We start from the raw sequence: 24933 nt of genomic DNA, 5'->3' as shown, positions 1-24933 counted from the left end.
CTAAAGTCCAATGCGGAACACATTCTTTATTCCAAGCCCCTTGATACAGTTTTGCTCATGCATTTGGTCTCATTCATCATAGGAAGTCTGGCACTACGGCAAAAGCTACAAAAGGGATATTCTTTCCCCCAGAGCACTCTACAAATATAAAATATTGAGCTTACTTGTCTTTATGAGATAGCATGTGGATCAGTTAGTTTTTCTTTCCTGTATGCAATCCTGTAACAATAGTCGTCAAGCCATTTAGCAAGCCAAAATGCTTTAATCCATAGCAAATTTGTACAGCTGTTGTTTCAAAACATGCTAAAAGAAAGGAAGCAGGCAGAGAGTTAGAGAAATTTGCCTGCATCATTATGAGGGGTAAATCAAAGGGGTTTTGCACATATTTTTAAACTGCCAGACATGAGTCTTTGCTTAGAACTGTTAGCAACTCTCCCTCTTTTCGAAACAAAATTATACTTTTAAATGATTTACACACACTCTTAAGTGAAAATCACACCTTGATCTGATAACAGTGCACAAAAATGATTTACATTCATTTAACACATGTTTCCTCAGAAAAATTTAATTGAGGCATCTGTTTATGGATAGGCTACAGAGATAGATAGATATAATTTAAGTAGTAGCTATACTTTTAAAAAAAACAACAACCCCATACAGTAAAATTATAGAGTTGGAAGGGCCATCTAGTCCAAACCTCTGCAGTGTATACAAAGTACAATATTGCAAAACATCATCATTATTAGGTATTAATATATATACTGTACCACTTAATGCCAAGATAGACTTGTGAGTGGTTTACAAGGCATTATGAATATGAATCCAGTTTAACTGTGCAGGCTTTATGTCAGTATTGCAAGTGAAGGCAATTGCGTTATTTATATAAGCCCTGTTCATGCACTTGCCTGAATTCATGAGGGTCTTGGGGGGGGTAGAGGGGCAGGTACATAGGCACATGCTCCATACCCAGTGTCCACACAGGCTCCTCTCAGACCATTGTACAAAGATCTGAAATGGTCTTATATCTGTGTTCAGGCTTCCATGTTTATCAAGGTTATCAAGCCTTATTGAGGTTCCCAATTGCATGGTGATATATAAATACCTTCAGCAGAACACACATAAATGCTTGAAGATCTGAGAGGCAGAATGCCTGAGGCCAGTGAGGTGGGGCTTCTGGGCATGCTCTTACAGCATCACTAGATTTAGGGCAGTGCAGGCAATTCCCCTACACAGGGTGCCAAGCCGAGGGGATGCACTTGAGAGCATGCGCAGAACAGAAAACAGGGGAGGGACGCCAAATTTTGTCCTCAGTCTGCCCCTGCCTACAGCTAGTTTAAACCTTTTCATGTTCCAGGTCTGGAGATGGCTACTGTAGACTCTCTTCCACTACAGACATGCTACAATGCAATTAATTCTAGAGTTATATCAATCAGACTTAGGATTCTTACTGTAAATTGCAATTATATTCTGGAATGTCAATAACATTGTGATATGTCCCATTCATAAATCAGTATCCTGATCTCCCCATCCCCTTCTACCAAATCAAACCATTTTTTTTCCTAGGGAGTATTGTTACAGTGTTAAATGTCCTGTTCTCCCTCTGCAACACAGTATTTCCTTTCTGGCATGTTGTTAGGTAAAAGACAACACTTTTACCTTAATAGGCTAGTTTACAGTAATGAGACCAAATCTCTTGAGTAGCTGAGTCACCAGTGAGATTTAGCTGCCACCCTTAAGCATGCTCGAGAAGGGAGGAGGTTCTCCTGGAGAGCCAGCTACGATACAGATTTACTATTAATCGGAATCCCTTGGGAGCAATTGCTGGCATCCTAGCAGCTGTTGGTTGCTTGTAAACATACTGCAGAAGCACGAGGAGGGAGGGAGGGAATAAAAATGGAATAGCTGGACTACATTAGTCCAGCAGATTGCATTCTTCCACTGGAGAGTCATGCAAGTTAGATTTGGAATAGGGCTATGTCAGATCAACTTCCACGATTCCCTCCCTCTCTGGACTGCAATTACAGACAAGTGCAATGCTTACACGAGTATGATATTCCTGGTTTCTGCCTGCTGTAATGAGTATGATGCAATTGCTGAACCGCTGAACTTGTTCTGATGATGTCTCTAAGGGATTTTTTTCCCAAGTGACCCTCTGCATACCTTTTGACTGGAGTGTGCCACTTGTAGATATTATTTATGTGGCCCAGAAGTGTATGGATCCCACTTATACTGAGACTATTGGTTTGCCTACTCAATCTGCTCTTGTTTGCAGGGATTTCCAAAGGTCTGTCTGAGATCCTTTTCAAAAGAAATGCCAGGGGTTAAACTGAGACTGTCCGCAGTACATAAACAGAACTGTATTAATTTGAAAATAATTGGTATAATTGGGTTAAAATGGGAAAATCAATAAAAAATAATTGGCAAAGAGACTGTCTGCTGTACCACTGAGCTAAGGCTTCTCCCAGGGTCAAATGCCATGTTTCAACTGAATCAACCTCCAGGTCAAAGTAGGGCTTCAATTTTATCTACGGAGGCAGGAAATGCTTGTGAAGATGGCATGATGTGTACATAAACCTGTTGACTACAGTTTGCTGGTAAACTCTTCCCATTGCTAATACTTGTTGACAGCAAGTCTTGATTGCCTTACAGACCCAGCCTGCACATCCAAGCTCAGATTCTAGCAAACAGGGTGCTATTTTCCTTTACTAGCAAAATCTGTCCTATCAGGGTGTAAGTCCTGCTGAACTCTAGGGAAATGATAATGCAATGCTATGCTTGTTTACTCAGAAGGAAGTCTCTCCGCTGAAATGTGAGGGGGCACAGCTTTCAAAAGAAGCAGGGAAAGCAGGCAAACAAGTAGGATGAACATATGAAATGTATTCAGTTTTACAGAGGAAAGGAAATTTGGAGGGATGTGGCCAGAGTCCAAGTCCAGCTTAAAGAGAGAGCACAACAAGAAGGGATAAATAGTATTTCCATTAAAATAACAGTAATTAAGTTTGAATCACAATATTCAAATCAGCACATGCAAATGTGTGTGTGTGTGTGTGTGTGTGTATATATATATATATATATTAATGGGTGACCCATGTCCTCTTTTTCTGTGGATGTAAATACAAAGGACACAGAGCTATTTCTCCCCTACACTTCCAGGTCTTGTCTGTAGCAAGGAGATGTGTATCACTCCCTTGGAGAAAACAGATGTAAAACCGAACAATGTGTTCAGTGAATTTGTAGTCCAAATATGTCTCAAATCCCACCAGGTTCTTCCTCAAGGGAAATATAAAATACTAGTAAGCTGGAAATGGCTGCATTTTCACATTGCACTCTTTTTGGGAAAGATTGACTGCTGCAAGCAAGTATAAAGGGAAGGAAGCAGTTTCCAGCTTACTGGATTTGTCAGATTTCCCCTGAGAAAGAACCTGGTGTGATTCAAATTTGTTGGGGCTACCATGTTACATAATGAGTTCATTCACATCTGTTGGCTTTACCTCCAACCTCATTTGTTAACAGCAATGCAAAGGTGTTAAGATATAGATGTCAGCAGGCATGGCAATGTTCTAACACTACAAGGTCTGCTTCTTTTAGAATAATGTGAGAACAGCCCTGCTGGACTGGACTGGACTTGGATTAGACTAAAGGCCTATCTAGTCCAGCATTTTCTTCTGAGTTTTGTGAAAGAATATGTACAAAAAGCATACACCTGGGTAAAGTGTGCATATATTAAATGCATATATTAGTGAAGATAATATACAAAAATGCATTATATTTGGGGAAATTGGTTTGCAAGAATATGTACTGCATATTTGCATGTATATATTAGGAGAGATTCACATTAAAATGCTGTAGAAGTTTCTTGAGGACCCTTTTTTATATACAGTGTAGAAATATAAAGAAATGTGGGGGAAATGTAGAAATACAGAGAAATATAGAGAAGTCAACTTCAGACCAGAAAAGTGAGAAACTGGAAAAACCTGAAAGGAGCAGATTCTCACATCCCTAGTTAGAACCCTGATTATGCAGGAATCCAAATAGTATGGAGAGCTTCCACGAGTGCAGGAGGCTTGCAGCTTCAGACCTTTAACCTCTAATGCATGGAAGGTTGTAAAGAAGGCAAAGCGATGCGCTGACAGAGGCATGGCTTGGCAGTGTGCCACCCCTCTCCTTTGTGTGGTTTCCATCATATGTTGTAAACTGAGCACCTATCTAGTGTTATAGATTTTTGAAATCTGCTCCCATTCCCTTACTCTTTCACCTGCTCACTCTGTTCAGATGCACACACACACCATTTTGTTGTGGGGCCCCACTTAAATACTTGTAAAGATACACAGAAATAGATATAGAGGCATCTTCCTAGTCCCTCATTCTCTCACCTGCACAATCTGGGAATGTGCCTGCTTGAGAAGGGAGTGTTTTAAAGGCCCTCCTTCCCAGAAACACACCCTACGTTGTCGTTTTCCGCAGAACCTCACTTGTCACTTGAATTTCTGAAATGCATTAACATACGAAGACATATCATGGGCAACGAGCTACTGAAAGCAATATCATTTAGCAGCAGTCATGCCTGCATTTTAATTATTGTAAGGCTTGGTCATATAAACGATGGCCAATAAATTAAATGCTGGCAGTGGGCCGCTTCATGCTATTAGGAGCAGATCTTGTCAATGCAGGGTGATGTATTTAATGAAACTGGGAGCTCAGGCATATTAGCAATAGCAATAAAAGTCCTATGAAGTGACAATACATTTATACATGCTTTATAAGGTAGGCTTTAAATACTTGCTCTTGGAGGCTGCCAATTAACAAAAGCAATATTTTCTGTCCCTTTATTTAAAATATGTATTATCCAGCTTTCAAAGTGATAGATTAATAGCTGGCTAGGTTTTTGCAGCATTCTGTGCAACTTCCCAATTTCATATAAAAAAAACCAAAACGATCATGGATGGGTCATAAATTAGATTGCCCTGGCCTCGAAACTGATGGTCATAATCCTGCATACCTGACTATCCAGGAAAAAAGTTATGTGGAAAGTCTTGCTCTGTGAAGGCAACATCAACATCATCTTTTCAGAAAAGACCTATCAGCTAATGAATAAGTTCGCATGTCCTATACTTAGCCTTTGTACCTTTAAAAAATGCTTAGTAGAGAGCATGATTTGAAACTAGTTATGGGTGAATTGGTCAATTCTGGGTTTTCTCAGTTTCTAATTTTTCCAAACTTATGTTCAGTTCTCCACATTTCCACATCAGTTTGCTATTTTTCTTATGTCCTCATGAAAATTCATCAGCTTTTTGGTGTTAGTTTCTACTAATACATATGTAATTTTACCCAATACATTACTGCAAAACAGTTTCCTCTAATAATTCAGTTTTCTTTGGTGTGTTCCTTAATGCATGTGTTTTTATGCACTTTACTATAGTATATGGATTTTGCACACATTACTTGGCTGGAGAACTGCATTGGAAAATTTGAGAAGTGCACATTCTTAAGGATGGATGTGCTTTCTTCACTGCCTGAGTCAGCAAACCCATGCTGTGAAATATGGCTTGGTTCTTAACTTGTTCTTTCCTTATGATGGCTGCTTCTGAACCTATCCACCAGTGCAGTTGGTTTGGCCCCCTAAGTTGTGAACAGTCTCTGAAATTATGTCAGGGATCACCACAGAGTAAAACACCTTCAGATTGTGGTTTTTTAAAACAATGTTGGTATGGGGAGACCTGGAGATGCCAGCAGATGACTGTATGTAAATAATATCCTAGCACCATCTCTCATTCTCTCTCTCTCTCTCTCTCTCTCTCTCTCCCTCTCCCTCTCCATCTCGCTCTTTCTCTTTCTCTCCCTCTCTCTCTCTCTCTCTGCATGTGTGTGTGTGTGAGAGAGAGAGAGAATACATATTCGTATGCACACACACAGTTTCTTAGCATCACTGTGCCTTCAATCATAAGTTCTTCCTACATCTACAGACATCTCTGATAGAGTAACCATCCTTAAGCAAATTTCTTCCGTAGCCCCAACTCTGTTTAAAGATGCAAAGTTTGTCCTGCACCTATTCTTCTGCAAGGTAGGTTCATTAGTAATGCAACCCGTCATTCCTGCCCCTCCCCTTCTGCTTCATGGTGACCTTTTCAGTGTTTGAAGCCTTCCTCTGTCATGCATTATCATTTGGGTAGGCGAACAGGCATGTCTGAATCAATTTAGAAAATCAAGAATGGTGGGAATCTTCCCTTTGCCGCTGCCTATACTTGACACACCCTGCATTTATCAAAAGAAAAATAGTTTCAGTGAATATGAAAATCACGGAATGGTGGAGGTGGAAGGGACTTTGGAGGTCACCTCACCCAACCCAATAGCAAGATCTCTGACAACATATTTATCTAGTCTCTGCTTAAATACCTCCAGTGAAGAAGAGCTCAAGTGTCAGTTCTGAGCCATGGCCAAATAGTGCGCCCAGGCAAACAAACACAGATACTTATCCATTGGAGAAGGAAATAGTGATGAAGCACATAATTATTTGTAGAAGGTTGCAGGTTAAAGACTTAGTATCTTCACTTAAAGGATCTCACATGGTGCAGGTGGGAAGGACCTTGACTTGAGATCTTAGAAAGTTGTCTTATCCTGAAACAAACAATTGGTCCATCTCACTCTGTACTGTCTACAGAGTGAGACAAGCCAACCTCACCACCCCCACCTGACTGAGGAACATGTGGCCCTCTAGATGTTCTTGGGCTCTAGTTCCCATAATCCTTGACCATTGCACATGGTGGCTGGTGCTGATGGGAATTGGACTCCAACAATATCTGGAGGAACACAGATTCCTTACCTGTGGTCTACATATTTGACAATGACTCTCCAGAATTTCAGACAAGGGGCTTTTCAAGCTTCACCTGGAGATGCCAGAAACCCAACCTGAGTCTGCATGCAAAGCATGTACTGTACCACTGAGCTACCATGGAGAACAACTGCTTGCTGGAGTAAATTGGACATATGGCCAAATTAAGTATAATGCAACTCATATGTACAGAGAGTATTAAGAGCAAGGCCTATAAGAATATAGCTAGGGAAACATCAGCAATTTGCCTGTTACCCGTCTGGCCAGGCAGTAAAAAGGGACAGAATGGAAGAAGAGTCATAGTGAGTCATGACCCTCATTCAGATTTATGGAAACAGCAACAGTCTGTCCCAAATCATGTTGTCTACTGTGTGTGTGTGTGTGTGTGTGTGTGTGTGCACTCTTTCCTGTGCCAAAGTGACTTCATTTCTTCTATATACTCCTCCGCATGACAGAAAAATTCTTCAGTAAGGGAGAAGACATGACTAACAAGAGCATGCTGGATTTCTTCAACTGGATTCTTAGTATTTGAAGAGCCTCTACTTCTAATCTGCCTGCCTGTACAGTGATAACGTCATTCCTGGGTTTTTCAAGCTTGCGTCAGTTTCCAGCTATGCCTTCCCTTTTTATAGCTGTACTAGTACAAATGATATCAAGCCGCCTTGCTTCATGATAACAATGGAATACTTTTTGCAGCAGTGTATTGATAGGGAGGTTAAAATTAACTGTCACACTAGAGGTTGTCACCCGGCTTATCTTGTAGAACCAAATAAATGGAATAGAATGGAAACTCTGCAAGGTTTTGTTATTGCATAAGGTCATCTGTCTGAACTGACATTGTAAGTTTCAGGTAGCTGATCTGCATTGCCTTGCAGTAGGGTCACTACAGTGAGCTTCCAAGTATGGCAATTTCTCCCATAGCTTAGCTGTGCATGCAAGCCCTTGGTATCAAGACTTGGGCTCCAAACCACTGGTCTGAAGGATGTCAGGCCAGAGAATTTTCAACAAGCTCTGTAAGGAAAGAAAACTGTACATTAGCCATGGAAGCTTTCTTCCACCAAAGCTTTCTTCTTGCACCAGAAGGCAAGAGGAGATCAAGTGATGCCTCCCAACCGAAGGAATAAAAGACCCAGTGTCAGCAACTGTGAAAGATGTGAAATTCATGCAAGGGTTTGTTAGGAAATGGATAGAAAATAAAACTGTCAAGTTTGTAGTACAGTTATATGTACTATGGTGTATCTACTATTGAAATAGTATGGTGTGTCTACTATTGAAATGGTCCATTTCTAGTTGCAACATGTCAAAGAAGATGTGGAGCAGGAAATGGTGAAGAAAATGGCAGCCCAAATGATTGGTTGAAAAAGTCCAATGTTTAGCACTTTTTTTGCTTGGGGGGAAAAAGATGAATAAAGGGGGATATGACAGAGGTATATAAAATTGTGCATGATACAGAAAGCAGACACAGAGAGCACTCTCTTTCTCATATAACTACTAGAACCTGGGGACATTCAGTGAGGCTGGTGTCAACAGGCATGGAGGGAAAAATTAGCCTTTTCCTCCCTTGTTGTGATCCTGAATAAAATCCCTCCTCTGGAGCAGCTATTTACAGCAGGAGGAAATCATCCATTGGACCCTACCGTGATTCCAATAATTTGTAGCTCTCTGGATGCAAAAATGCGTATAACATCATATCTGCTTTGGACCTGAGTATCAAGGAATCAGATTTCTCCAACCTAGAGCTGACTTTCAGAGATAGTTGAGCCCTGACTGGTATCCAAATGCTGCAATTCAAAATACACTTTATGGGGAATAAGCCTCATGGAACAGAGTGAAACTTACCTGTGATTAAATATGGTGCAGGACTGCTCTTGTAAGTAAACATACAGCCTGCTCCACTAAGGTATACAAAATACTAGGCTCTTTTCACTTTGCTTCCAGTAGGCATACAGGCTGTCAAACAATTACATTGGCTTGTGCCTTCAGGCTCACACTATCAAATGCAATGCCACAGAACAATAGAAGCCAATTTCTTCATATGAGTCTATTTAACACTCCCCAAGCTAGTTCACTTGTGCTGTTATTAAAATCAGTTCAGAAGCAAACTTAGAGAAAGCCCATGGCACACAATCTCACCAAAGGGAGGGACGTTAAGATCCCACTAATGTCAACAGAAGAGACATAAGCTTGTGCTTCGGTATCACCTATTAAAATCAACAGGACATTAAAAGTGTTTAACCGTGGCCTCATGGTTCACAGTGAGCTATGGCCTGATCCACACCTCAGCCTGTGCAGTTATCTAAGAGGCTCAGGTTTATTGCTGTAACCTCCTTTGGAACAGCTCTCTTTGGAGCAATATAACTATGTTACATAAGCCAATAGTTGATGAAGTTTTCCTTTGAAGTCTCTCTTTACTAAACAGGCTTTCTTAAATAGGTTCACCCACATTGCACTCTTCTTCCCAATCCCAAACTCCTGTAGTTAAATGAAAGGTGCAGTGATTTCCCCAAAACTTGCTTTCAAATACAATGTCAGTATTTTTCACAAAAAAGCGACCCAGGGTCACTTGCAAAGTGAAACAAAGATTAAAACCAATAGATAAAACAAATAAAAAACACATCTATAATATACATAAAAGGGGAGATCAAACCCCAACCGACTAAAAAGATGAGCAGAAAAGAGGCCACAAATATATCTAATACCCCACAGATTAAGAACCAAAAACTTGGGTCAATAGAAACTTTTTTGCCTGGTGCCTAAAAACTAATACTTTTATTTTAAGAACACCTTATGAAATTTGAGAATACAGGAATTAGCAGGGCATTCCGAAGCAAAATGTTTCTATATCCAGTTAAATGATGACAATTCTCCAGGATTATTCATTGTACTCATAATGACTATACTGTTTGAGTAGAAAAAAACACATGTTTCAGCATTGTTAAGGGGAGAAAGTTAATTGGAGAACTTACAAGTAAAAGTAAAATTAGATCATTGATTGGTACTGTTCATCCAGTGCTGAGAGAGAGAAATTACATATGAGGTTAATGGAGCTCCACCAATTAGGTAGAGTTCTCTGTTAAATAAGACACAATAAGAGCTGGTAAATGCAATTAACAGTGGAAACAGAAGGGATTTGTGGCTCTTAGGCCTCCCAAGTTGATGCAATCAAATTAAAAATGGCAGTCATTTTAATTTTCAGTCTGAAATTCAACCCCCTGCTAGAATACTTTGCTTCAAATTCTGGTTTTCTCCTTAGATAAGGTAACTGTATTTGCCAATTTTGGAAGACTGAAAATGAGGCATTTCTTCCACTTTAAGGCTGCAGTCCTATACATGCTTATCTAGAAGTAAATCTTACTGAATTCAATGAGGCTTACATATAAGTAGACATGTCTAGGATTCTGATGCTGGTTCCTGTTTAGTTGTATATTTTCATTCATTGGCCTCCCCACTCCTCTCCAGTGTGGGCAAAAACATGTATGACTCCTTTGACAATGAACTGACGGTGCTCAACAAATTATAGCAATGCCAAACCATTTACAGTTATTTAATCTTATTTGCTCAAGATATGAGAACTGTGTGCTATGGATGTTAAAAATGGTACTGGTTCATACAATGTCATCAAACGGATGATGATGGTGTGATGACCTTGCCAAATTGTTGTTGTAATTGGCTAGCAAATGCCAGTGAATTTTTTATTTAGTTGACAATTTAGACAGTAGTGGGGGAAAGTATTTGTACACTTGCCAAGTTTCTCCTTCAGTCAGGAAAGTGGTGGCAATATTATTTGTAGGTGTTGCTTTTTCTTACCTTCTCCTTGTCATTTTTGGTGTACAAAAGTGATATGTTGTAGATCTATGTCTTCCTACCTGTGTTGTTGCTCTTCAGTAGAGTTGTTCAGATAGCTACCATTTGCGCACACAGCGTAATAATCACTGCCATCTTCACACAAGGACAAATGATGATGTTCCCTGAATATACTCGCCCTGGGATCTGCGTCCTAATTCTGAATTGCAACGAGATAGCTATAACATTTAGAAGCTGCTGTGATGAGTTGGGACTATCACATTGAGAGTGTTTCCCCCCCCTATCCACCAATCATGGCAAATCACACTTTTATGAGCAGGCTGACTCATACTGTGAGTTGCTCTGAGCCATGTGGCCAGGATGTGTGCTGTCTCCATGGCAAGGATAAAATCTAGACAAGCTCAGACTCTGAGCCACTAAAGTTGATGGGCAATTATGTAAAGTGAATGCTGGTTATGGATCTTCATCAAGAAGAATTAATAGACTGCCTCTCCTGGAGAGAAAGATGTGCAGGTGAACAAGTGTATTACCATTCCTCAAATTCCTGTGCACAACTGAAGCTTTGAAAGTGAATACTGATAAGTGACTCAATAACAAAAGTTAGTCTTAACTGTCTGTGCTTTTTATTCAAAGAGCTGCTTCCCAGGACTTGAATGTTCCCATATCACCTTCCCTAATACAAAATCCTGTTAATACCTAGCACTGGGAGGGATCAGATGAGCTGCTGAGAATGAGTGCTTTGCACAGCTAATGGCACTCAGTGAATTACTGGAGGCTAATATTTATACAAAATCCATTGCACCACAAAAAAAACCATAAAAAATGTGCTGCTTGCTTCTCCTCTAACTGCCATTCCACCCCTAGACTGTGCAACTTTTGAAAACTGGTTATTATACTAATCTGCCTGTAGTATATTAGAATACATTGGGCTGAACCATTCACCTTGTTCGTGTACTGTGATGTCCTGAAAGTTACTTTTTCTCCATCAGTTAATGAGGAAAGAAACTGAACATGAAGGTTATCAGAGGGGAGAGAAATGAGTGGGGTACAGAGCTCTTGTTGTGCTCGGGATGCTTTCAAGGAGGCCAAATGGTGTTTGTGACTACCCTTTCTTTCTTTCATTCTGCAAATCACCTCTTTTCTGATCTGTACTCTGAAGCCTTCCTGAAAACCCCATGATGCCTTTGGTCAGGCTCTCCTCTAAGTGCAGAGGGCAGGTGTGCTCTCTACTCTGTGGCTGGCTGCTGTTCGTTATTATTATTTTAAGTGATAAAGAAAATCATCTTTCTGCACTGATTCCTTTATTTTAAAAAGGAAAAACCTCCCTTAAAAACAAGCATAGCCAGTGTGCTGGTCTCAGGTTCTCAATATCCACACTCCCCGACTATCTATAACTATCTATCTAATTAAATGTATATGCTACTTGATTGTGAAACACACACACACACACACACACAGAGAGAGAGAGAGAGAGAGAGAGAGAGAGAGAGAGAGAGAGAGAGAGAGAGAGAGAGAGTTTACAAAAAGATAAGGAAATCAAGGGGGGAACCCAAAACTATACTTTAAAACATACAAAAGTTTAAAATACTAAAAAATGCAAAAGTTAAAATGCTTCCCACACTGCAAAAGAGGCAGAAAGGTGGAAACTTCTTTTGCAGCTGAAGAAAACTTTCAAGAAATTGGAGAACAGGTTTTGACACAGCACTCGTTGTAACTATTCAAGACACCAAGACACAAGAGTATGCTCATGTGCTTTCCTCAGAGGGCAATTAGGAGCTTGCAGGGGTGATTTTAATTGGGTTAAACCACACACACCCCACCAGCACCACAGCCCTCAATGGATTAGCCCCCTCCCACAGATCTCCTAACATCCCATTTGCTTTGACCTGATACAGGAGCACCCCACTGTTGCCAAAATAACATTTAATGAAAGAAGCAGCCTTATATCTGCAATCCAAGAAGAAAACATATTGAAATAAAACCTAGGCAACAAATATGTATTAAAACATTGAAACATCTAGAAAAGTTCTTGGTTTTCGTCTATATACATTGGCTGAGGCTGTAGTCTGCAGGACCTAGTGTTAGGATCTTAATATGTACCCAGGGAAAAATTGCACCCTTGCATATGTATATGTTTAAACCCAAACTGATGTCTCAGAGTTGTTAGAGATGTAACTTTTCAGTACTGCTTGCAGGTTTCCTGCATGCATTTGGCTGGCCACTGAGAACAGGATGCTGGACTAGATGGGCCATTGGCCTGATCCAGTAGGCTGTTCTTAGGTAAGTGCTGCCTCCATGTGCCCTATGTAGATTAACATAAGTACTTTTGTGTAGGATCACTCCAACCCCAACACCATGTTTTATTGCTGGACTTGCATTGGACAGAAACTGGGAGAATCTAGAAAGGTCTAAGAGTGGAATCTTGCTCCAAGCTATAATACTAATACAGTGGTACCTCGGGTTAAGAACTTAATTTGTGCTGGAGGTCTGTTCTTAACCTGAAACTGTTCTTAACTTGAGGTACCACTTTAGCTAATGGGGCCTCCTGCTGCCGCCGCACCACCGTAGCATGATTTCTGTCCTCATCCTGAAGCAAAGTTCTTAACCCAAGGTAATATTTCTGGGTTATCGGAGTCTGTAACCTGAAGCGTATGTAACCTGAAGCATATGTAACCCGAGGTACTACTGTATATAACCCAATAATGTCCAGACTACTATGGATTCTTTTAGAGAAACCTCAGTCTGTGTTCCTACTCTGGCCAAGAGTACTTATCCTTAGGACAATCCTGAGAGTAGAGATGATTAAGAGTCCACTTATTGTTTTAGAGTGCCCTGGAGTTCCTATTATAAACTTTCAGTCTTCTTTTCCTTGCAGTATATAACTGTTTTGTAAACTCTCCAGCATTATTCTGCATTGCTTTCAATATATTTTTATTACTCTCCATCCATCTTCTCAAGCTGAGCAAGCAATGTTTCTTGACGCTTGGATGGTGACTTTTGAAAAGCTCGACTTACCCCCAGAACCCTGACACCATGAAGAGAATGAGATTGGACTAACGTAAAATAAATTTTGAGACATTATATCGAAAGGAAATGGATGTTTTGTCTCTTGAAGTGATAGGAGGGCAATTTAGAGTGAAAAGATTTGAAGAATGCAATCTGATAAACCAGATAGGAGAAGGAGACAGAAGGAAGGAGCAAAAGGTGAAAGGAAAGTTCCAAGGAAGCAGATTCTTCATTGCATCATTATTTCATTTATAGACCTTTCCTACCACTGGTACACAAGTATACAGGAAGCCTTTTCAGTTACAGTACACAGTATGGCAGGGGTGGAGAATCTTAGGCCAGGGACTAAATCTGTCTCCTGCACCACACCCCAGGCCTCTCTATCGGGCCCTTAGAACTCTCTCTAGGTCAAATCCCTCACTGGGCCGTGTTTGCATCCAAAATATTTTTGCCTGGCTGGAGTGTGTCCTGGAAATCTGACAATGTATTTTGCTTGTCTAGATGCAGGCTAGGCAGGGTTGGTGTGTGTATAGCAAGGAGCTTAGTGTACAATGGTAAAATTTACATTTGTTGCTTTGCCTCTGGCACTGCCCACCATGTGACCTCCAAAAGGTTGCCTCAGGCTGAAACATTTTCCACATTCCCACAGTATGTCACAGAGGTAACCAAGAAAGAGCCTCAGATGTATACTCATGTATCTTTTGTGGTGTAGTCTACACAACCAGCACTTAACTGGCAAGATATGCTTGGCGAAGCGTAACCACTACCATAGGAAATCTTAGAAAGTGTTATTTCTCCTGTGGAATAAAAAACTAAATACTCATATGCCGATGCTCATATAACCAATGTGTGGGGGAGGGGCACCATAGCATAGCTAGGTCTACCATTAGGCAGCATGAACCAGCTTGTCCCTAGTGGCAGACCTAAGGTTGCCATTAGCGGGCATGTTTGTTTGTTTGTTTGTTTGTTTGTTTGTTTGTTTGTTTGTTTAATATTTTATCACCCTGGGGGTGCCATTGGAATTTTCTTCTTCAGGTACCCAAATGCCTTGAGCTATTTCTGCAATTGAATGCAGTGTTCTTATTTATGATAGATAGATAGATAGATAGATAGATAGATAGATAGATAGATAGATAGATAGATGATAGATCCCACTTTTTACCACTGCGTTCTCAAAGCAGCTTGCAACAAGAAAAATATCCAAAATAACAAAACTTAAAATATAAATTAAACTTCAGACGTTTAAAATCTCGGAAATTTTAGAAAGAGCAATGGGAAAATGTTAACACGTCCGAGAAGCATTCATTATCCAAGGCCCTCCTGAAATGAAACTGTTTTAACAAGGCATCTGAAGCTCTGCAAGGATGGTGCCTATTTGACAGGAGGAAGTTCCACAGAGTTCGCCCGCAACACTGAAGGCATGACTTCATGTTGGCATGAGTCATGCTTTTAAGTCCATGGGGGACCACTAATAGTGCTTCCCCAGACAATCTCAGCAATTGACTTGGGCCATACAGAGTAAGGTGGTCCTTAAGGTATTCTAGACCTAAGTTATTCAGGGCTTTGTGCATTGGTCTAATAACCTTGAACCTAGTGCAGTAGTAAATGGGAAGCCAGTGCAGGGCTTTTTTCCTCTCTCTCTTAACACGTGTCATATCTCATGTTGGTGGTCTGTTCTCATTACCAGTCTAGCCACAGCATTCTGCACCAGCTGCAACTCCCAGACCTTTAAAAGCAGCATGCAGCCTTTATGTGTCCAATGGATCTATCCAATACAGCACTTTGAGAGGTTTCCTAAATGAATCAATTTTACTTTCCTTTCTTTTTCTGAACGAAACTGTAATGTATCCATGTGGTTTTTAAAAATCCGAAATCCTCAAATATCAGGCAAATAACAAAGATGCTACACTTACATTAGATGCTGGTGAAGGATGGAAAATAAATTACTTTCTGACACCTACAGAAACATACTTCTTAGAAATGCCTGAGACTGCCCACACATTGTATCTGATGCACCTACAGCTGCTTGTTATGTAACTAACTGTCCCCTTTCTTTGGATGTGATAATCTATCAGTTTAAACTTTCAGATCAGAACATAGAATCCATACCTCCCCCACACAGCTTTGAAAAGACGGAAATTCAGTTATTATCAAACATTTCGAAAATTAGCTCTCTGGATTGTGAGTCATGCTGTTCATCTCTTATTACCGTTTGGTGATGTGACTATTCCAGTTTCCTTCATATATGCCTTCACATTTACTACAAAGGTTCACAGCTCCCCCTCCTCCCCACCCCCAAATGCCCCCACTTTCTTCTGTAATTGAGTTTAGATTAAAAGCGATGCTCCGTCTTGGTTGCTTTTGTGGGTAAATGTATTACAGTAGGAAGGCATAGCTGAAGGCCGAGTACAAATGGCTGTAACTTTGATTGTTAAGAGTTTCAAATGGCTGTAACTTTGATTGTTAAGAGTTTCGTTGAACTCAGTGGATTTTAACCAGAGCAGCCATGTCCGTCCAGAACATTCACTTCTGCCTCTGTTTACAGAGGTTGCTACTATGGAAGATGGGTTGGATTCCTCAAAAGCCCAGGTAAAACCCTACTAAAGTAGACCAAATGACCTTTTGCAGATGCTCTAACTACTGAGCTGTAGTTCTCATGCTTAATAGCTCTTGACAGACAAATTAATGGAAGCTATATCTAATTTAAAGCTACCTATAAGTTGGTGGTGGGACGCGGGTGGCGCTGTGGGTAAAACCTCAGCGCCTAGGGCTTGCCAATCGCATGGTCGGCGGTTCGAATACCCGCAGCGGGGTGAGCTCCCGTCTTTCGGTCCCAGCTCCTGCCCACCTAGCAGTTCGAAAGCACCCCTAAGTGCAAGTAGATAAATAGGTACCACTTTATAGCGGGAAGGAAAATGGCGTTTCTGTGTGCTGCGCTGCGGAAGTGTCTCCGGACAGCGCTGGCCCCCGGCCTCTTAAGTGAGATGGGCGCACAACCCTAGAGTCAGACACGACTGGCCCGTACGGGCAGGGGTACCTTTACCTTTTACCTTTTTATAAGTTGGTGGCCATCATTGCAACAACATCTTGTGGCCATCTGCAGTAGACAGCATGGTGCTGCTGCACTGCTCATTTGACCTCCCTCTGGCTGTATCACTGCTGCTCACTGGGATGGACAGAGGAGGAGGTAGAGGAAAGATCAGTGCAGTGCAGGCATGCCAGCAGGAGCAGCAGATTGGCTCTTCCAGGGCTTTTGCACCATGCTGACTTCCCCTTGTCCCCTCTCTATCCCTATATTCAGCAGCAATGCAGCCGGAGGGAGATCAGGTGCATGGTGCAACTCTATCACATGGTCCACTGCTGGGAGCAATGAATTCTACAAGTTAATTATGAGTTTTGTAAAGGACAGCCCCTTCTGTCCTGTAACTTTGTTCTTTAATTTCCTCACTATTTTTAATATATATTTTTTTAAAAAAACACTTAACATTTTGAAATGCTCATTTAGGAGTGCTGATATCCCTATGAGCACTTGGCATGCCTTGCTTCACCACTTCTAAAATTGAATCAGGCCATTTTACCAACAACACTTGGGGCCACTGCAATCCTGTTCATCTATTATGTGCCTTTACCTTGGATGCATCCAATGTGTAACATGGTTCAACTGGCATGTGCATGAAAAAATTACAATGCCTATGCCACTTGGCTTACATGTATTTGGGCTTGTTAACAGAATAGTTACAAGATGTCACAGAGCAGGAGGAATGTGGGAGTATTTTGGAGGAAGAAGATTAATAGCTAAATATTTTTGCTAGAATTTGCTTCGGGGTTTACGCTTATGCCGCCAGCCCTGCATTTGTGAAGAATCTGTTGAAATACTTGTTGCAGTTTCAAAATAGGTAAGAGTTGGTGCAGGGTGGGAACCTAGTGTTGCATTGCATGCTTACGTATACCCCATTTCACCTTCTCCCCCAAAAGCAGACAGAAACATACACTGTTATTTGCTTGAGTTGCAAAAGTTTTCATGTGCTAAATGGTGCTTAATATGGGACCTGAAATTGAAAAGCAAAAAAGGTCTGCAGTACATCCCCCCCCCTTCTTTGTATTCTCCTGTTTCTTGTTCTACAAGTCCTGCAATTTGGGTGGTTTGGTTTTCTCAGGTGTTTGATCAATATGATCTTTGAGTGGATTCTTTCAGATTCAAGGTTAAGCAGGAAAAGGAACCGTAACCTAATTCAATTCAGATTAATACCAAATCATAGTGATCTCACAGACCCATGTACCCCCCCAGCTTCATCCCTCCTCACCTGTTGCACATTTCTTCCTCCATTTCTGGTTTTTACTAACCATACTTTATCATACCATTTAAAGTTGGAAACTGTGGTTAGAACCTTGCCTAGAAACTACAGTTTGAAGTGTGTTTGTGGAGTTACCACATACTGCTTGGAAAGCTAGTTAAAGCCATTGGCTAACTTGTAGGCTAGCATAGCAGCTGCCATACTTGGAGGGGAGGAGTGGCCTTCTCACAAAATCTCAGTGGGTATTGCATCTCATGGGGCCTTTGAAGGGAGCTGGCCACCATCCTGCCTAGCCTTCTTCCTCCCTCCTTGTATGGAGTGGCAAATCCAGTGGCCCAAGCAAGGCTGAGCAACATAGTAATACCAGTAAGCCAGGCCTGTTGTCACCAAGGCTGTGTATACCCTGTACTTTTAAAGCACATTCATCACCCTCTCAAATAATTATGGGCATTATGGTTTGTTAAAGGTTGCTTGGAATTGTAACTCTGTGAGGGGTAAACTACAGTGCCTAGAATTCTTTGAGGGAAATATTGTGTTTGAATGTGCCTTATAGTGTGTAGAAACAGCATAAAATTGAGGCTCTTAGGCTGCTTCCCCTGTTTTTTGAACATTCATTCTAATTTGCTTACGCAAAGTTTAAGGGGAGGTTTGATGACGCCAGCTAATTATTGAGGAATCATTCTGTGTTGTTTGCAGGAAGGTTATATGAGAGTCAAGCCATTCTCATCCCACACTTTTCCAGTGTGCTTTCCTTATTCAGGAAATTTGGAGAGGATGCAGATTTATGGTGCAAGAATACCAAAACATCTTCTATCATGCAATCTGAATTTGATGGATATGACGGAATCCCAACTAAAATAGAGACAGCCTTATAAATATCAAGCTATTCCACACGAGTTACTTGCCCTATTAGTGGTTTAGAAAACATTTGCATTTGCATCATGGTGAAATAGCCAAAAACCTTGCTTGACACTCACAAGGGAGTGGATAAAAAAGACCTTTTGCAGACTTGATTTCTGGTGGGAAAAGGACATACATACACTACTGCTGTTTTATAGCAAATTGATTCCAGGATGGGAGTGAGGATCAAGCTGCTTTCAGATCTTTGCACAGATTAATAAAAAAGATAGTGATCTACTTCCCATTAGGCTGTTTACCAATTTATTTTTTGTCAAAGCTGTTTCCAAGAAATACAGCTTTGTGAAATGGAGATACTAAGCAGCTCTTCGAAACCCAGGATAAAACATCACCCTAAATGCTCTGTAGTGAAAAGAAATCAGCAATATTGATGAAATGCTGTCAGACTGAAACTGTTGCTTAAAGAGTCCATTTGATGGTGTAGTATTCATAGACCACATATTTGCCTGCATGCTGTAAGAACAGATTTTTAAGATATTCGTTTTCATTATAGATTTCTTCACTATATGTGCTTTATATAAAGAATGTAAGAGGAGCTGCCTCCAGGTATGTTCTCACACATAATGCAACACACTGGCAAGGGGAAGAAGACAAGTTGTCCTGGAGACAGCTTCCCATAGTGCCTTGCTGAAAAAAATATTCCACTCTTTTTTCTTCTTCTTTCAAATATTCCCCATCAATTTATTATCAAAAGGGAGAGAAATACTCAGGAAAAGAACGCACTGACCTTTCTTTATCAGTGGCCAATGGATTTTGTTGGGTATCCTTTCTTTTATTCTATAAGTCATCTCTCCAAGTAATCTGCATTCTGCAGCCTCCCAGCTGCCCACCCAGCTTCAGGGCTGGTGCTAAACTTCAGGGAGGACATAGTCATGTCCTGACCAATGGCCTCGCCATAATCCCCCCTTCTGCCATCCTTACTTTTGTTTTAAAATATTCTTTGCTGCTGTGATAGCTTCCTTGAGTCTTGTCAGGTGGGGGAAAGGTGGGGTATAGATATATAGTAGTAGTAGTCACACCTACACTGGAGGCTCCTCTGCCATCTCCCTTGGCACCTGGGCTTTGAGAAAAGGTATCTTCAGAGACAAGGAGGCCAGAAGAATGCCTGTGCTGCTATTGCAGTTTGTCACAGCAGCTAGAAAGACATATATAGATTTCCAAGTTTAAAGTCTTTCTAGCTGCCGTGGCACAGCCAATGCCTCTTCACCTTTCTCAGAATGCCAGGGGATACGAAGGACCCCCATGGTCCTTTCTCAAAGCCCAGACAAGGCAGGGCAGTGGAGGGAGGGAGCCAGCTAGTATAGCTGAGAGTTGGGCCCAGTAGGGAGTGAATGGACAGCAGATCAAGCTGGTAAGGGGCCCTTCTGAGTGCTGAGTCCATCAGCCAGTGCTCAAGGTGTATAAAAAAGAAAAAGAAAAAGTGAAATGATTTTACATTTAGTGGGGTCTTTTTTTAAAAGGGGGGGAGGGAAGGAAGGAATTCCCTTAAACAACACTAGTGAGCACTCTCAGTAACCAGCCTTGCTATTTAGTTAAATCCTAGGGGAACATGCCTCCTGTAGAGTAGATGTTGTTTCCATATAATGTGATACCACATCTGAACAGGCTTGGTAGAATGCTTATTACACCAAAAAGACACTTCTGCCCTCTATTGCTTCTTGTAATGCGAAAAATAATAATAATAATTAATAAATAATAATTTTTTATTTATATACTGCCCTCCCCAGCTGAAGCCGGGCTCAGGGCAGCTAACAACAATAAAAAAAACCCAACTTGCACTCCAGATTTACACATCCTTCCAGAGAAGATCCACAAATGTCTGCTTTGTATGTGGAACTATATGATAGAAGAGGAACTGTGGCCCCCTGTGTCTCTGAGGGTGGTATTCTATGCTTGTCCACTCACACATATGCCCCATTTAGACCGATGGGACTTACTTTAAGCTTTGTGTGCATAGTCAGGTTGTTTTCAATATGTGCCTCTGTGTAGAGAACCTGGCCTCCTCCTCCTATTTCATTAAGCCCTAACTGCAACACTTAACCACTCACTTGATAACATCTGGGTTGGGAGCCCTCAATTCCTCCCAGGTTGAGCCATAAGAGTTGTCAATTAAGCATTGTCTGGAAATAGATGGGGTGGGAAGAGTCGAACATGCACCAGTTTTCAGCTGTCACTGGTGAATTCAGGCCTCTGTCTCTCATTTTAACCAGACTCATATATGACGATGACAATTGCACCTCTCATCTTATAAGGCAAAGCACAATTTTCAAGTAATCTTGTTGAGTGGTTTAGGAGATTCAATGTCTCATGTTCTGTAGTTAAGGTTTTGCAGATTTGTTTAAGGGCAGGCAAAAATCTCCAAGAGGCCACAGCAGAACAAGAACATAACTTATTACAAAACACTTCTTCATAATGCCCCCTCCATCCCCCAAACAGCTAGTGTTCGTAGAGATGGGGCAGATTTAGCCGCTGAAGAGCCAAGAAAGATCATAAAGCAATAGGGTGGCTGATTTTCTCTTCTGTATATTTGAAATTAGGTTCTCATTGGTTTGTACTCTATATAGCAGAACAGAACAGAACAGAACCCATGCTGTTAATTTCAGTTTGTATTAATTAAAGCCAGAATTGTCTGGCTTTAATTTGCAATAGATCCAGGTGTTTCTCTAAAGTTAGCTTTGTCTCTGTTTCTCAAACTCTGGTGTCTTCAAAATGCCATCATTGAACTGTGGGACAGGGAAACAGACAGACAGGCATATAAAGAGCCTCTCTAGCAATGCTACTCCATCCATTCTGTAGCTGTGGTCAGATGGACCTTATACCTGTGTGCTTTGCAGTGCTGCTTCAAAAATCACAAAGTGCCACAGAAGCACAAGGTACCAAAAAAGAAAAAAGAGCAAGGTCAGTGGTTCTATAAATATTTTGATTAAGACATTTTTGGAATGATTGTGAATTGTTGCACTTCAGGGACCTAAAAGAACACCGACCTCTTTGTGAAAAGAATGTTACCGATAAGCTGATCTGCTCCTTATCAAGCTGGCTGTTAGAGCCGTGTTGTCAACCAGACATTTTAACATTACTCAAGCATGATGTCCAATAGTATTTATACCTTACCAAGAACAACTGAAGTTAAACACTGCCACTTCTCAAAACTGACCATTATGTTCTAATGCCCACAAACAAAGTTTCCATGTTTTAAAATGTCGGAACCATGAAATAAGGTTTGATGTCTGGGTTAGACTTGAAAGCTCTCATAATCATGTTACTTTTCTACTTTAAGAGAAAGATACTTAATGAATATGTTTTATATACCTTTTAAATATTTCTCTCTCCATTCCTCCTCCTCCGCTTACATTCATTTTGGGCAAGCTAATGATTAATAGTGAGATCCATCCAAGTTGATACTATTTTCACAGTGCTTTTGAACTTTGGTATGAAGCGTTGGTTAATATTTTCCAAAAATGCCACCTTGGAAGTCTGAATAAAACTTGTTCTCACTGCTAGGGAAAACTGTGGTGGGCCAATCTTTTAAGTTGTAAATAATTAAAGTGCCCTCAAATTCACTCACAAAGAGGCTGAAAGAGAAATGGCTGGTAGAAGTAACCCAGAAAGACACCTGCTATTTCATTAGGAAATCCAGGTTCATAAGCCAATGAAAGTGTGGAGACAGTGAAATACACTCCATAATGCGTTAATGCACTATTTTCTCTGGTTCTCCTGGCTCATGAGTTCAAAGAAAATAGAAAAAAGTAAGCATGATGTTTAACAACAAACAAACAAACAAATTTATTATTTGTAGCCCACCCATCTGGCTGGGTTTCCCCAGCTAAAGAACACTAAAAACAGAATAAAACATCAAACATTAAAAGCTTCCATAAACAGGGCTGCCTTCAGATGTCTTCTAAAAGTCAGATAGCTGTTTATATGCTTGATATCTGGTGGGAGGGCATTCCACAGGGCAGGCACCACTACCAAGAAGGCCCTCTGCCTGGTTCCCTACAACCTCACTTCTCACAGTGAGGGAACCACCAGAAGGCCCTCGGAGCTGGACCTCTGTGTCCGGGCTGAACAATGGGGGTGGAGACACTCCTTCAGCTTTGCTCTCTGTTGATTCTCCACATCTCCCTCTGAATTTACATGAGGAAGATGGGCAAGAATACAACTATGAACATAGTGTTACAGGGTTTTTTTGCCAGGAGGAAATAATCCACTAAACTCCTGAGTGCTAGATCCTCTCCAGAATTCCTTTATTTAGTAAAACATCAGACTGAATCAAAGTACCAAACAAGCCAGTCCAGCCTGGCATAACTAGCTGGGTGTGACTCATAGGAGGGACACACTCAGGGCCGTCTTTACCCAGGGGTGCAAGGGGTGTGGGACATATGCTAACGACAGCCATGGATACATTCATCGGATTGTGGCTCATAGGGGGCCCAGCTCCTTCACTGAAAATTTCAAGGGGGGGGTCCAACCTCCACAGCCCCACAGAGATGGCACCCCTGTATGGAGCCTACATACTGTGAGCATGTCTGTGAGCAGGCCTGAAAATGCAATTTGTTTCAGTGGGGATTACCTCTGGGCATCCAGTATTTATCCTGAATGCTGAACAGTGTGGCATTAAAGAAATCTGGTGGTGAATAAAACATATAAAGGTATGTGTGTGTCTTCAGAAGTGAAGAACACTCTCCTTATTCTTTGTGGAACAGTCTTTTTACATCATGGTCCCAAGGTTACAACCTTTCCACCGCAACAAAAGCTTGCCAATATCCATCCTACCCAGGCCTTTAGGAAACTTGGATGGATTTGCTAAGATGCTGGGCTTTCTCCTTTGCAGTATTTAATTGCTTAAATTATTTTACGCATGATTGTATTGATTAAATTGCTCTTAGCTGTGCAGGCATTATTGAGCAAAACACCACAACCAAACTGGTATATAAATATTTGAGAAAGAATAGCATGCTTAATAAATTGTTGCACAGACTTCAGTTGACACATGGGCACAATCCTCTGGGAAGCTATGTTGCGAAAGCCCTGGCACTGAAATGCTTAGGAACCACTCAAGAGGACTTTCTATTACTGAAGCAAGCTATGCAGGCCTAATCCTGTCAGCTTGAATGAAGGTCCCCTTGGAGGCCATATTTAAGCCACTGTGAAATCACTGGAGGGAAATGCAGGGTACCTCTTAAATAATAAGCTCTTACCATTCATTTAACTGGAACTTACATAGCAAAGCTTCCTGGAGAGCTTTACCCATGATGCTTCTTCACAGGACTTTTAAAAAGTATAATGTCTGTGAGCTAGAAATAACATATTACATATAATAGTTCTCACTTTCACAGTGGGCGTTGGGGAAACTTAAGAGTGGGTCAGCTTTCTTGAGCGACCCACATCTTCTTGGGCATATTATATATGCAGGACTCTAGGAATTAACAAAGCTATCAGATATTTCTATGCCTGGCACTAACTTTCATTGCTGAAACAACTTATGAAATTCTGTAGCAATGCACAGCTGTGGCACTGCAGCAAATGAACTGAATATGCTATACAGTGGTACCTCAGTCTACAAACAGTCCTGTTAACAAACTATTCGGTGAACAAACTCCACAAAACCGGAAGTAGGTGTTCCGGTTAGCGAACTTTGCCCCAGAAGCCGAACGGTAGAAGGGCTCTAGCGGCAGGAGGCCTCAGTAGGGAAAGCGCACCTTGGTTTAAGAACACTTTGGTTTAAGAATGGACTTCTGGAATGAATTAAGTTCGTAAACTGAGGTACCACTGTATTTGAAATGCAAACACGGACAGAATCTTAAATAGGTGGACAGCTCATCTACCTGCTTTAGCCCTAATCTGGACAATGGGATCCAGTTTGTGTGTGTGTGTTTTTTAAGAAAAAAAATGTATATTCCTCTCTTTCCCCTTTTTAAAATCTCTCTACCTCGCACAAATCATTAAATCAGTGACATACTGGCTTGACAGACTTTTCTTATGCCAAAGGAACATTGGGATTTGTGCACCGTAAATACTATTACACTTGCATGGAGATTAAGAAATCTCTTACAGCTTTATTAGCATTTGTACTAAACTATT

The 24933-nt window shown here is 41.0% G+C and overlaps 1 protein-coding gene across 2 annotated transcripts in view; it reads right to left on the bottom strand.

Moving 5' to 3' along the window:
• TLR3 (toll like receptor 3) overlaps nucleotides 1-24933 on the bottom strand; it is a 115560-nt gene that overhangs the window by 80954 nt on the left and 9673 nt on the right. For both annotated transcript variants that reach the window (XM_083459843.1, XM_083459844.1), the window contains exons 3-4: nucleotides 4374-4487; nucleotides 165-303 (exon numbers count right to left, since the gene is read on the bottom strand). The gene's annotated coding sequence lies outside the window, so the exon portion shown is untranslated. The remainder of the gene's footprint in view (nucleotides 1-164; nucleotides 304-4373; nucleotides 4488-24933) is intronic.

Source organism: Podarcis liolepis (genome assembly GCF_965112155.1).
Source record: "Podarcis liolepis genome assembly, chromosome: 9".
Taxonomy (NCBI): Eukaryota; Metazoa; Chordata; class Lepidosauria; order Squamata; family Lacertidae; genus Podarcis; species Podarcis liolepis.
Note: the sequence above shows the minus strand (reverse complement) of the source record. Positions and strands in the feature narration are given on the sequence as shown.